The following is a 12277-nucleotide window of genomic DNA, read 5'->3' as shown; positions in this document are numbered from 1 at the left end:
CAGATAGTATCCAGAATATACAAGAAACTCAGACAACTCAAAAACAACCAAAAAAACCAAGCATCCCATTAAGAAATAGGTAAAAAATCTGAACAGGTATTTATCAAAAGAAGACATACAAATGGCCAACAGGTATAGAAAAAATGCTCAGCATCACTGATCGTTGGTGAAATGTAAATCAAAGCCACAATGAGATACTACTTTGGCCCAATTAGAATGGCTAGTTTCAAAATGACCACACACAAAAAAAAATACTGGCAAAGATACAGAGAAAAGGGAACTCATACATTGTTGGCATAAATGTAAATCAGTACAGTTGTTATGGAAAAACAAAATAAACATTTCTCAAAAAAACTGAAAATAGAACTACCATAGATTCCAGTAATCCCACTGCTGGATATTTATTTAAAGAAAGGGAATTTGGTATATGAAAAGTATACCTGTACCCCCATGTTTATTACAGCAGTATTTAAATAGCCAAGACATGAAACCAACCTAAGTGTCCATTAATGGATGAATGGATACAAAAATATGGTATAATACACAATGGGATACTATTTAGCCATAAAAACAGAATGAAACCCTGTATTTGCAGCAACATGGATGGAACAGGAGGGCATTATGTTAAGTGAAATAAACCAGGTACAGAAAGACAAATATCTTACTCACATGTGAGAGCTAAATTAAAAAGTGAATCTCATGGAGGTAGTGAGTACAAGAGTTACCAGAGGCTAAAAAGGGTGTAGGGAAGTGGGGAGGTTGGGAGGATGAAGAGAGCTTGGTTAATAGATACAAACATACAGGTAGATAGAAAGAATAAGTTCTAGTGTTCAATAGCACAGTAGGGTGACTATAGTTAATGAAAATTTATTGAATATTTCAAAATAGCTTTATTTAAAAAAAGGAAGAGTTGAAATGTTCCCAACAGGCCAAGCGTGGGATGCTGAGGTGGGTGGATCACCTCAGGCTAGGAGTTTGAGACCAGCCTGGCCAGTATGGTGAAACCCCATCTCTACTAAAAATATAAAAATTAGCTGAGCGTGGTGGCAGTCACCTGTAATTCCAAGTACTCGGGAGTCTGAGGCAGGAGAATTGCTTGAACTTGGGAAGTGAAGGTTGCAGTGAGCTGAGACCATGCCATTGCACTCCAGCCTGGGTGACAAGAGCGAAACTCCTTCTCAAAAAAAAGGAAAGAAAAAAAAAAAGAAATATTCCTAACACAAAGAAATGATAAATGTTTGAGGTGATGGATATGCTAATTACCCTACTTTGATCATTGCACTTTGTATGCATGTAACAAAATATCACATGTAACCCATAAGTATGTACAAATGTCATAACATATACATATATTATTTTATATATATGGTATACATCTACCAATATAAGAACAATTAGCAGAATCAAGAATGTTAGATATTTTTATATTACATCTTAAGAGAAAGAACTCTTTGAAATGATAATGTCTTATTCTTTTAACACAAATATATTCAAAATTACTAGACTAATTAAAAAACACCTCATAGTTAATGTCATTTTATTTTCTGGCTATTTCAGGCAAAAGAAAGATTTTATTTAACTTAGCTGCATAATTTACTCATAAATCATTTTGGATATTTAATAAGGGAAAAGTATAATCTGAAATTTGTTTAGCCCAGAAGTGCTCATTGATTCTTTCAAATTCTAATAGGATTTAGAAACATTTGTTCCTTCTACTTTAAATCACAACCCCCCGGCCCCACCGCCAACTCTTGCCTTCCATTCTCAGCCACACTTCTGGAAACATCTGTCTATCTTCACTGATCCCATTTTCTTTCTTTAAAAAAAAAATTTTATTTTAGATTGGGGGGTACATGTAAAGTTTTGTTACACAGGTGAACTCATGTCATGGGGGTTTGTTGTACAGTTTATCTACTCATCTGGGTACTAAGCCTATTACCCAATAGTTATGTTTTCTGCTCCTCTCCCTCCCCTCACTCTCCACCCTCAAGTGGATGACAGTGTCTGTTGTTCCCTTCTTTGTGTTGATAAGTTCTCATCATTTAGCTCCCACTCAAAAGTGAGAATATGAGGTATTTGGTTTTCTGTTCCTGCATTAATTTGATAAGGATAATGGCCTCCAGCTCCATACATGTTCCCATAGAAGCATGATCTTGTTCATTTTTATGGCTGCATAGTATTCCATAGTACGTATGTACCACATTTTCTTTGTCCAGTGTGTCATTGATGGGCTTTTATGTTGATTTCATGTCTTTGCTCCTGTGAATGGTGTTGCAATCAACATTCGTGTGCATGTGTCTTTATGGTACAATGATTTATATTCCTCTGGGTATAGACCCAGAAATGGGTTTGCTGGGTGGAATTTAAGTTCTCCTTTTAGCTCTTTGAGGAATTGCCATACTGCTTATACTGTGTTCCACGATAGTTGCACTAATTTACATTCCCACCAACAGTGTTTAAGTGTTCCCTTTTCTCCACAACCTCACCAGCATCTGTTTTATTTGTTTGTTTTTGTTTTAACATAGAGTCTCGCTCTGTCGCCCAGGTTGGAGTGCAGTGGCACAGTCTTGGCTCACTGCAATGTCTGCCTCCCAGATTCAAGCAATTCTCCTGACTCAGCCTCCTGAGTAGCTGGGACTACAGACACACACCACCACACCTGGCTAATTTTTTTATTTTTAGTAGAGATGGGGTTTCACCATGTTGGCCAGGCTGGTCTTGAACTCCTGATCTCAAGTGGTCTGGCCACCTCAGCCACCCAAAGTGCTGGGATACCTGGCCAGCATCTGTTATTTTTTAATTTTTTAATAATAGCCATTCTGACTGGTAAGAGATGATACCTTACTGTGGTTTTGATTTTCATTTCTCTAACGATCAATAATCTTATTTTCTTAAATCCCCTTTAGTTTTTAAACCACTGTGATTTGGTTTCTGCCCCCCTAGGCTTCTGAAACTGCTTAATAACCTTACTGGTACATACTATTCTTTCCTTCCTGACTTCTCCACACCTTTTATTATTGTTTACTATATTCGTTTAAACACACACACACACACACACACACACACACACACACACACACACACATTTTTCCTTACAGTCTGCAATATACACTCTCCTGGTTCTCTGCCTACAGTTCCATTTTAGGTTCCCTGGCAGACTTGTTACCCTCTCTATCTTTCAAATATCAATATTCTTCAAGGTCCTAACTTGGTCCCCTTACATTCCCTCATTTTCAAAATATTTCCCCAAATGTTCTCAATCTTTCTCATAGCCGTAATTATCAGCTTTACCCTGATGAATCCCGAATCTCTATTTGCAGTCCAAACTTCATTCCTGAGTCCCAGATCTGATATCCAACTGCCTATTTAACTTCTCTACTTGAGTGTCCAGTGTCCACATGCCTCAAGCTGGACTCACTCTCTTGGCTCCCCTCCTCCACCCCATCTGCTCATCTTCCCATGTTCCTTGTCTTGCATAAATAAGAAGTTCAGTCGTTCACATGGGATCCCCGGAAAATCATTCTTGACCCCTCTTCTTTCTCCATCACCCACATTCAACCAGCCACTAAGCTTTGCCCACTGGATTTCCTAAATATCTCACAAAAGCATCCAGTCCCTCCCAAACCCGCTCTATTATCCCAGTGCAAGCCACCCTCATTTCTTACTTTGAGTATGCATCTGCGTTCTTGCCGCTCTCCTCACCCTGAGTCTTTCCTCTCCCTGTTCTCCACACTGCCACCAAACTGATATTTTAACCTGAAAATCTGATCCTGACGCCTCCCTGCTCGAGACCGTTAGCTGGCTTTGCACTGCTCTCACAGCAAAGTCTGGCTGCCTTAGCATTCCTTACAAGGCCCTGTGGGATCTGATTGGAGACGGTGCCTCTGGCCCCTTTGCGTCCTGAACTTCCCCCTGTCATAGCAGTAAGTGCCTGATAATATCTCCAAACATCAGCCTTTGTGCTTTGCTTTTCCCAGCATCCTTGTGCTTGCGTGACTTTTCCGTTGTCAGAGGCATCTACTTTGCCTGGAGGAGAAGGAGGATTGTTAAAGCAGGAATTTAAAACGCAGGAAACAGTCAACGTTCAGTGTTTCTTTTTTTAAAAACTTCTAAACAGGATTTTGAATATCTGAAGAAATGTCCTGAGGGAATCAGAGAACAGAGTTTAGACAGTAAAAATAACAGTAGAAAGAGGATGAAAGAAAACGAAGCCTCCCCTCCCCACCCTGTGTGTGAATGGAGGAGATTGGGTGGAAGAGCAGGAACGTGATAGGGCGAGGGAAGTGCATGGCCTTAGAGGAGGTGGGGGGGGGTGGGGAATGAGAGGCTCGACCTGGCAGACAAGCACACAGCAATGGGGTCAGCATCAGAGTCACTAATTATACAGTGAACACCACCAGGATTCATGCTAAAACCCAACCAATGCCTGTTAACCATTCATTGCCATTCTAGGCTTACCACACACTACTCCAAAAGGTTGCCTCTTCTCCTTAACAGTTTCCATTACCATACCTAAATTGTTGCTTTCCCATTGAAATGTGTGGGTTGTCGCTGCTCCCTTCCATTTATCAAGGCTTGGAATACTCATGAGTTCTTCTTCCAACAGAGGGTGATGGGATCCTGACACCCAGGGATGAGACGGTGGAATGGAAGGGAAAGTGCCCAGCCCTAAGACTGGGGTGTAACTGGATGGCAGTGAGAACCATTCCTATCACACGCTTCTTGCACATGTGGGGATAATTTCCTTGCTTTTCCTATCTCCCAAGAGACTGTAAGCTTATAAGGGCAAAAACCAATTGATCTTGGTCACTATTATACACAGTGACCACCGCAGTGCCTGGCACATTGTGAGTGCTCGGTAAACACTGGCTGGTTAAAGCAACACTTTAATGAAGAATGAATGGTTTTAAAGACATTGATTTTAAAAGACATTGATTTCCTTTAAGTAGAGAGAATATCAAGGTGGTGATGGCATTTTATCCTAAGCATCTAAGGCCTAATACTTTTAAAAATTAAGCAAAAGGACTGCACCATTATTGAATTTTAAGTAATTTTAGATTTTCCTGTTCTGTTGTTAAGACTTTCCAGCCTTTGAGGCCTATTTATAGCCTCCTGTTATTCATCATTTGGAATGCCATATATATTTGGTATTTAGAATGATAAAGGCATTTGGCATGACATCTAGAGAGTTAGAATAAGCACTCACACCATCATGAGCAAACTCCTTTCCTTCTATTGGCAAGAAATAGTTTGACATACAGGAAATTATTGTGTGATACTGTTTCCCTGTGTATTTATGCTTGTACTCCTAGGTTCAAGCAATCCTCCCACCTCAACCTCATAAGTAGCTGAAACTACAAGCACACAACACCACACCCAGCTAATTTTTAAATTTTTAGTAGAGACAAGGTTTTGCTATATTGCCCAGGCTGGTCTCAAACTCATGGGCTTAAGTGATTTTCCCACCTCAGACTCCCAAAGTGCTGGGATTACAGCTGTGAGTCACTGCACCTGCACCATTCATTTCTGTTAGACACTTAGGATGTTTCCATGTCTTGAATATTGCCAAAAATGCTGCAATACACATAGGGGTGCACATATTTCTTTGAAGTGCTGATTTCATTTCCTTTAGATATATGTAATTGCATCCAGAGCACCATAAGTACAAGGGAAAGGTGAATAATAATGACCCTCCAAAGATGTCCATATCCCAGTCCCCAGAACCTGTGAATGTTACCTTATATCACAAAAGGGACTTTGAAAATGTGATTAACTTAAGGATCTTGAGATTCTGGGTTCTCAAAAGGCCTAGTAAAATCACAAGAGTTACTCTAAGATGAAGCAGGAGGGTCAGAGTCAGAAAAGGAAACCTGAGGATGGAAACAAAAAGAGATTTGAAGATGTCATGTTGGTGGCTTAGAAGATAGAGGAAGATGCTTTGGGAGGCCGGGGTGGACACATCTCTTGAGCTCAGGAGTTCGAGACCAGCCTGGGCAACATGGTGAAACCCCTTCTCTACCAAAAATACAAAATATTAGCTGGGTATGGTGGCATGTACCCATAATCTCAGCTACTTGGGAGGCTGAGGTGGGAGAATCACTTGAACCCAGAAGGCAGAGGTTGCAGTGAGCTGAGATGGTGCCACTCTGTACTCCAGCCTGGGCAACAAAGTGAGACCCTATCTCAAAAAATAAAAAGATAGAGGAAGAGGCCATGAAATTCAGCTGCTAGAAGCCAGCAAAGTTAAGTAAGCAGATTATCCAGAAGGAATGCAACCCTGCTGATACCTTTTCATACATTTTTTTTAATGCGGAAGTTTTTTTAATAATAATAATTCTCAAAAATTGAACATATTTAAGGTGTACAACATAATGATTTGATATGTATATGCGTTGTATAAGGATTGCCACAATCAAAGGAAGTAACACATCATTGCCATTCATGCTGTGCATCAGACCATCAGAACTTCATTTTATAACTGAAAGTTTGTATTTTTTCACCATCTTCTCCTTTTCTCCACCCCCAAGCCCCTGGCAACCACCATTTTACTCTCTACTTCTATGAGGTCAGCTGTTTTAGATTCTTCACGTAAGTGAGGTGATAACAATATTTGTCTTTCTGTGTCTGGCTTATTTCACTTAATGTAATATCTTCTAGGCTCATCCATGTTGTCACAAATAACAGGATTCCCCTCTTTTTTCTTTATCCATTCATCTGTTTCTTTTTCTTTTTTTAGGGAAAGGGTCTTGCTCTGTCACTGAGACTGGAGTGCAATGCAGTGGCATGGTCATAGCTCATTGCCACCTTGAACTCCTAGGTTCAAGCAGTCCTCCCCACTCAGCCTCATAAGTAGGTGAGACTACAAGCACTCAACACCACACCCAGATGATTTTTTAATTTTTACTAGAGACGAGGTTTTGCTATATTGCCCAAGCTGGTCTCAAACTCATGGACTTAAGTGATTTTCTCACCTCAGACTCCCAAAGTGCTGGGATTACAGCTGTGAGTCACTGCACCTGCTCCATTCATTTGCTGGTAGACACTTAGGATGTTTCCACATCTTGGCTATTGCGAAAAATGCTGCAATACACATAGGAGTGCACAAATTTCTTTGAAGTGCTGATTTCATTTCCTTTAGATACATATAATTGCACCCAGAAGCGCGATTGCTGGATCGTATAGTAGTCTTATTTTTAATTTTCTGAGAAACCTCCGTACTATTTTCCATAATGGTTGTACTGATTTTCATTCCCATCAATAGCATACAACTGTTCCCTTTTCTTCACACCATTGCCAACACTTATCATTCATCCTTTTGATAATAGCTATTCTAACAAATATGAGGTGATATCTCATTGTGATTTTAATTTGCATTTCTCTGATGATTAGTGGTGTTCATTAAGCATCTTTTCACATGCCTGTTGAACATTTGTTTGGATATCTTCTTTGGATAAATGTCTGTTCAGATCCTTTGCCCATTTTTAAATTGGGTCATTTGGTTTTTGGCTATTGAGTTGTGTGTGTTCCTTATATATTTTGAATGTTAACCCTTTATTAAATATATTGTTTGTCAACATTTTCTCCCATCCTGTAGGGTTGCTTTTTAGTTTTGTGAATTGTTTTCTTTGCTGTAAAGAAGCTTTTTAGCTTGATACAGTTCCTTGTTTATTTTTGTTTTTGTTACTTGTGCTTTTGGTGTCATATCAAGCAAATCATTACCTAAATCGATGTCAAGGTGCTTTTTCCCTATGTTTTCTTCTAGGAGTTTTATGATTTCAAATCCTGCATTTAAGTCTGTGATCCACTTCAAGTTAATGTTTGTATATGGTATAAGATAATAGTCAAATTCTATTCTTTTGGTTTTTTTTTTTAGACAGCATCTTGCTCTGTTGCCGAGGCTAGAGTGCATTGGTGTGATCATGGCTCACTGCAGCCTTGACCTCCTGAGCTCAAGCAATTCTCCCACCTCCACCTCCCAAGTATCTAGGACAACAGGCAGGTGCCATCATGCTTGCCTAATTTTTGTGATTTTTAGTAGAGACAGGTCTTGCTATGTTAACCAGGCCGGGCTTAAACTCCTGAGCTCAAGTGATCCTCTTGCTTCAGACTTCCAAGGTGCTGGGATTACGGGCATGAGTCACCACATCTGGCCAAATTTCATTCTTATGTATATGGATATCCAGTTTCCCCAGTAGTTTCATTAAAGAGATTTTCTTTCAGATAGTCTTGGTGCCCTTGTCAAAGATTGGTTGACCATATATACATAGGTTAATTTCTGGGTTTTCTATTCTGTTCCACAGGCCTATGTGTCTGTTCTTATGCCAGAACCATACTTTTTTTTTATTATTGTATCTTTGTAATACAGTTTGAAATCAGGGAGTGTGATCCCTGCAACTTTGTTTTTCTTTCTCAAGATTTATTTGGCTACTTGAGGTATTTTGTGGTTCCATAAAAATTAGAATGAAGGATAAAAATTGTAAGATCATCTCAATAGACACAGAAAAAAAATCTCACCAAGTTCAACATCCTTTCATGATAAAAACTCTTGACAAATTAGATATAGAAAGAATGTACCTTAACATAACAAAGGCCATATATAACGAGCCCAGAGCCAACATCATACTCAATGGTGAAAAGCTAGAAGCTTTTCCTCTAAAATTAGCTCAAGAGAAATGTGCCCACTTCTATTCAATATAGTACCAGAAGTTCTAGCCAGAGCAGTTAGACAAGAAAAGGAAATAAAAGTCATCCAAATTGGAAATGAAGAGGTTAAATTATCTCTGTTTGTAGACAGCATTATCTTATATATAGAAAACCCTAAAGACTACCAAAAAAAACTACTAGAACTAATAAAGTAATTTAGTACAATTGCAGGATACAAAATAAGCATACAAAAATCAGTTGTGGCTGGGTGCAGTGGCTCACATTTGTAATTCTAGCACTTTGGGAGGCCGAGGCAGGAGGATTACTTGAGCCCAGGAGTTTGAAACCAGCCTAGGCAACATGGCAAGACTGGCTGCTACAAAAGATTTTAAAAACTAGCAGAGTGGCCGGGCGTGGTGGCTCACAACTATAACACCAGCACTTTGGGAGGCTGAGGCAAGCAGATTGCTGGAGCTCAGGAGTTTGTGAGCAACACGCTGGGCAACACGGTGAAACCCCGTCTCTACTAAAATACCAGAAAAAATTAGCCAATTGCAGTGGCATACGCCTGTAGTCCCAACTACCCAGGAGGCTGAGGCAGGAGAATCACTTGAACCCGGGAGGTGGAGGTTGCAGTGAGCCAAGATCACACCACTGCACTCCAGCCTGGGTGACAGACCAAGACTCCATGTCAAACAAACAAACAAACAAACAAAACCCTAGCAGAGCATGATGGTGCATGCTTGTAATCCAAGGCGTTCAGGAGGCTGAAGCAGAAGGATTGCTTGAGCTCCGGAGTTTGTGACCAACCTAGGTGACAGAGTAGGACCCTGACTCAAAAAGAAAAAAAATTCAGTTGTGTTTCTATACACTAACACCGAGCTATCTAAAAGAAAACCCAAAGCTAAAAAAAGAAAAAGAAAAAGAAAATCCCATTTGTGATATTATCAAAAAGAAGAAAATACTTAGGAATAAATTTAACCAAGAAGGTGAAATTTCTGTATACTGAAAACTACAAAACATTGATCAAAGAAATTAAAGAAAACACAAATAAAGGGAAAGATTTCCCATTTTCATGGATTGGAAGAATTAATACAGTCATGTACCAGATAACGACACTTTGGTGTTGGCCCACATATCTGGTGGTCCCATAAGATTCTAATGAAGCTGAAAACTTCCTATTGACTAGTGACATGATAGCCACCGTAATAACAAAGTACAACACATTACTCACGTGCTTATGGTTATGATCTTGTAAACAAACCAACTGCACTGCTAATCATATAAAAGTATAGCACATAATGTACAGTGTACAATATTGGATAATGGTAATTAACAGCTATGTTACTACTAGTTTATGTATTTCTTATTCTATAAGTTTTACTATTATTTTAGAGTGTACTCCCTCTACTTATTTTTAAAAGCTAACTATAAAACAGCCCCAGGCAGGTCCTTCAGGAGGGATTCCAGAAGAAGGCATTGTTATCTAGATGACAGCTCTGTGCAGGTTATTGCCCCTGAAGACCTCCCAATGGGACAAGATGTGGAAGTGGAAGACAGTGATATTGATGACCCCAGCCTGTGTAAAGTAGGCTAATATGTGTGTTTGTGTCTGAGTTTTTAGCAAAAAACTTTAAAAAGTAAAAAAATATATAAAAAATTTAAAAATAGAAAAAAGCTTGCAGAATAAGGAATAAGGAAAGAAACTATTTTTGTACAGCTTTAAAATGTGTTTATGTTTTAAGCTAAGTGTTATTGCAAAAGAGTCAAAGAGTTTAAAAAAGTTTTTAAGTTTATAAAGTAGAAAAGTTTCAGTAAGCTAAGGTTAACTTATTATTGAAGAAAGAATTTTTTTTTTTTTGAGACGGGGTCTCACTCTTTCACCAGGCTAGAGTGCAATGGTGTGATCTCGACTCACTGTAACCACCACCTCCCGGGTTCAAGGGATTCTTCTGCCTCAACCTCCCAAGTAGCTGGGACTACAGGCATGTGCCACCATACACAGCTATTTTTTTTATATTTTTAGAAGAGACGGGGTCTCACCATGTTGTCCAGGGTGGTCTTAATCTCCTGACTTCATGATCCTCCCACCTCAGTCTCCCAAAGTGCTAGGATTACAAGTGTGAGCCACTGCGCCCGGCCAAAAGAAAATATTTTTTACAAATTTAGTGTAGCCCATGTGTACAGTGTTTATAAAGTCTATAGCAGTGTACAGTGATGTCCTAAGCCTTCACATTCACTCACCACCCACTCACTGACTCACTCAGAGCAACCTGAGTCCTGCAAGCTCCAGCCATGGTAAGTGCCCTATACAGTTGTACCATTTTTTATCTTTTATGCAGTGTTTTTACTTTTTCCATGTTTAGATATGTTCAGATGCACAAATACCACCATGATATAATTGCCTACAGTACTGAGTACAGTAACATGCTTTACCAGTTTGTAACCTAGATTCAATAGGCTGTCCCATATCACCTCAGTGTGCAGTGGCCTATCCCATCTAGGTTCATGTAAGTACACTTTATGATTTCACACATGAATTTCTCAGAACATATTCCTATTGTTAGCAATGCATGACTCCATTGCTAAGATGTCCCCATTGTCCAAAGTGGTCTACAGAATCAATGTAATCGCTATCAAAATTCCAATGTCAATTTTAAAAATCCTAAAATTCATATGGATTTTAGTACTTCTGACCTCCAGAATTGTAAGATCATAATCTGTATTGTTTTAAGAGTAGGAAATTAATACTATTCTGTATACTTTATCAGTGGCATTAGACGCACTCACCTACTTACCTGAGTGCTAGCTGAGAGAAGGTGTCTGTGAAGAACTTTATGAGGTGATGCTCAACTGGGACAGAAAGGGAATTCTATAAACAGATCTGGCGATGTTAGGGAACTTAAATTATTCATTTATGTATGAATTGCCTTATGAATATTTATAAGCATATGTCTGAATATTATAAACATATCCAGATTTCATATATATAATATACACACACACACATACACACACACATCTCACACAAATACACACATACACACCATCTTGAGAGAGGTGTAAACAGAAGAGTGTGATATAAGAGTACTTAATCCATTTTAAAATTACACATGCCTTACGCAGACTTTCCCCATATAGTACTTGAATAATTAAAGTGTTGCAATGCTAGTTTGGGACGGCGGGAGATGGAATTCTTGGGAGGTAAATGAATTAATAATTAGAATTAATTAAATGAAATAATACAAAACATGTACCAGTGTTTCATGGTGAAGTAGTTATCGACTTTATTGATGTTCTCTAAGAATATGAAAAACCTTAAACGCTTTGTGGATATATCTGATCTTTGAGTAAGACGGAAAACATTTTAACTTCTGCTTTAATATCACTAGGGTCAAAGCCAAGTGTATAAATAGATGCCTTGAGTTATGGTACCAACTTGTAAACCTAAATTCCACCCCAGTTGCAATGTTTTGAGGAGTACACCAATCACTGAGATTCTCCTAGCCAAAATAACACCCTTCACTCTCATCATGATGACCGAAGTTTAATTAGGAGCCATTTATTTCTGTAAGACCACTAGTATTCATCTTCTCTCAAAACGTCAACACCCACAAGCTGGGTGCTCTCCAGG

Source organism: Sapajus apella, unplaced genomic scaffold, assembly GCF_009761245.1.
Source record: "Sapajus apella isolate SASKATOON/1434 unplaced genomic scaffold, GSC_monkey_1.0 scaffold63, whole genome shotgun sequence".
In the NCBI taxonomy this organism is placed as follows: Eukaryota; Metazoa; Chordata; class Mammalia; order Primates; family Cebidae; genus Sapajus; species Sapajus apella.
The sequence above is the reverse complement of the archived record's forward strand: the minus strand, read 5'-3'. Positions refer to the sequence as shown.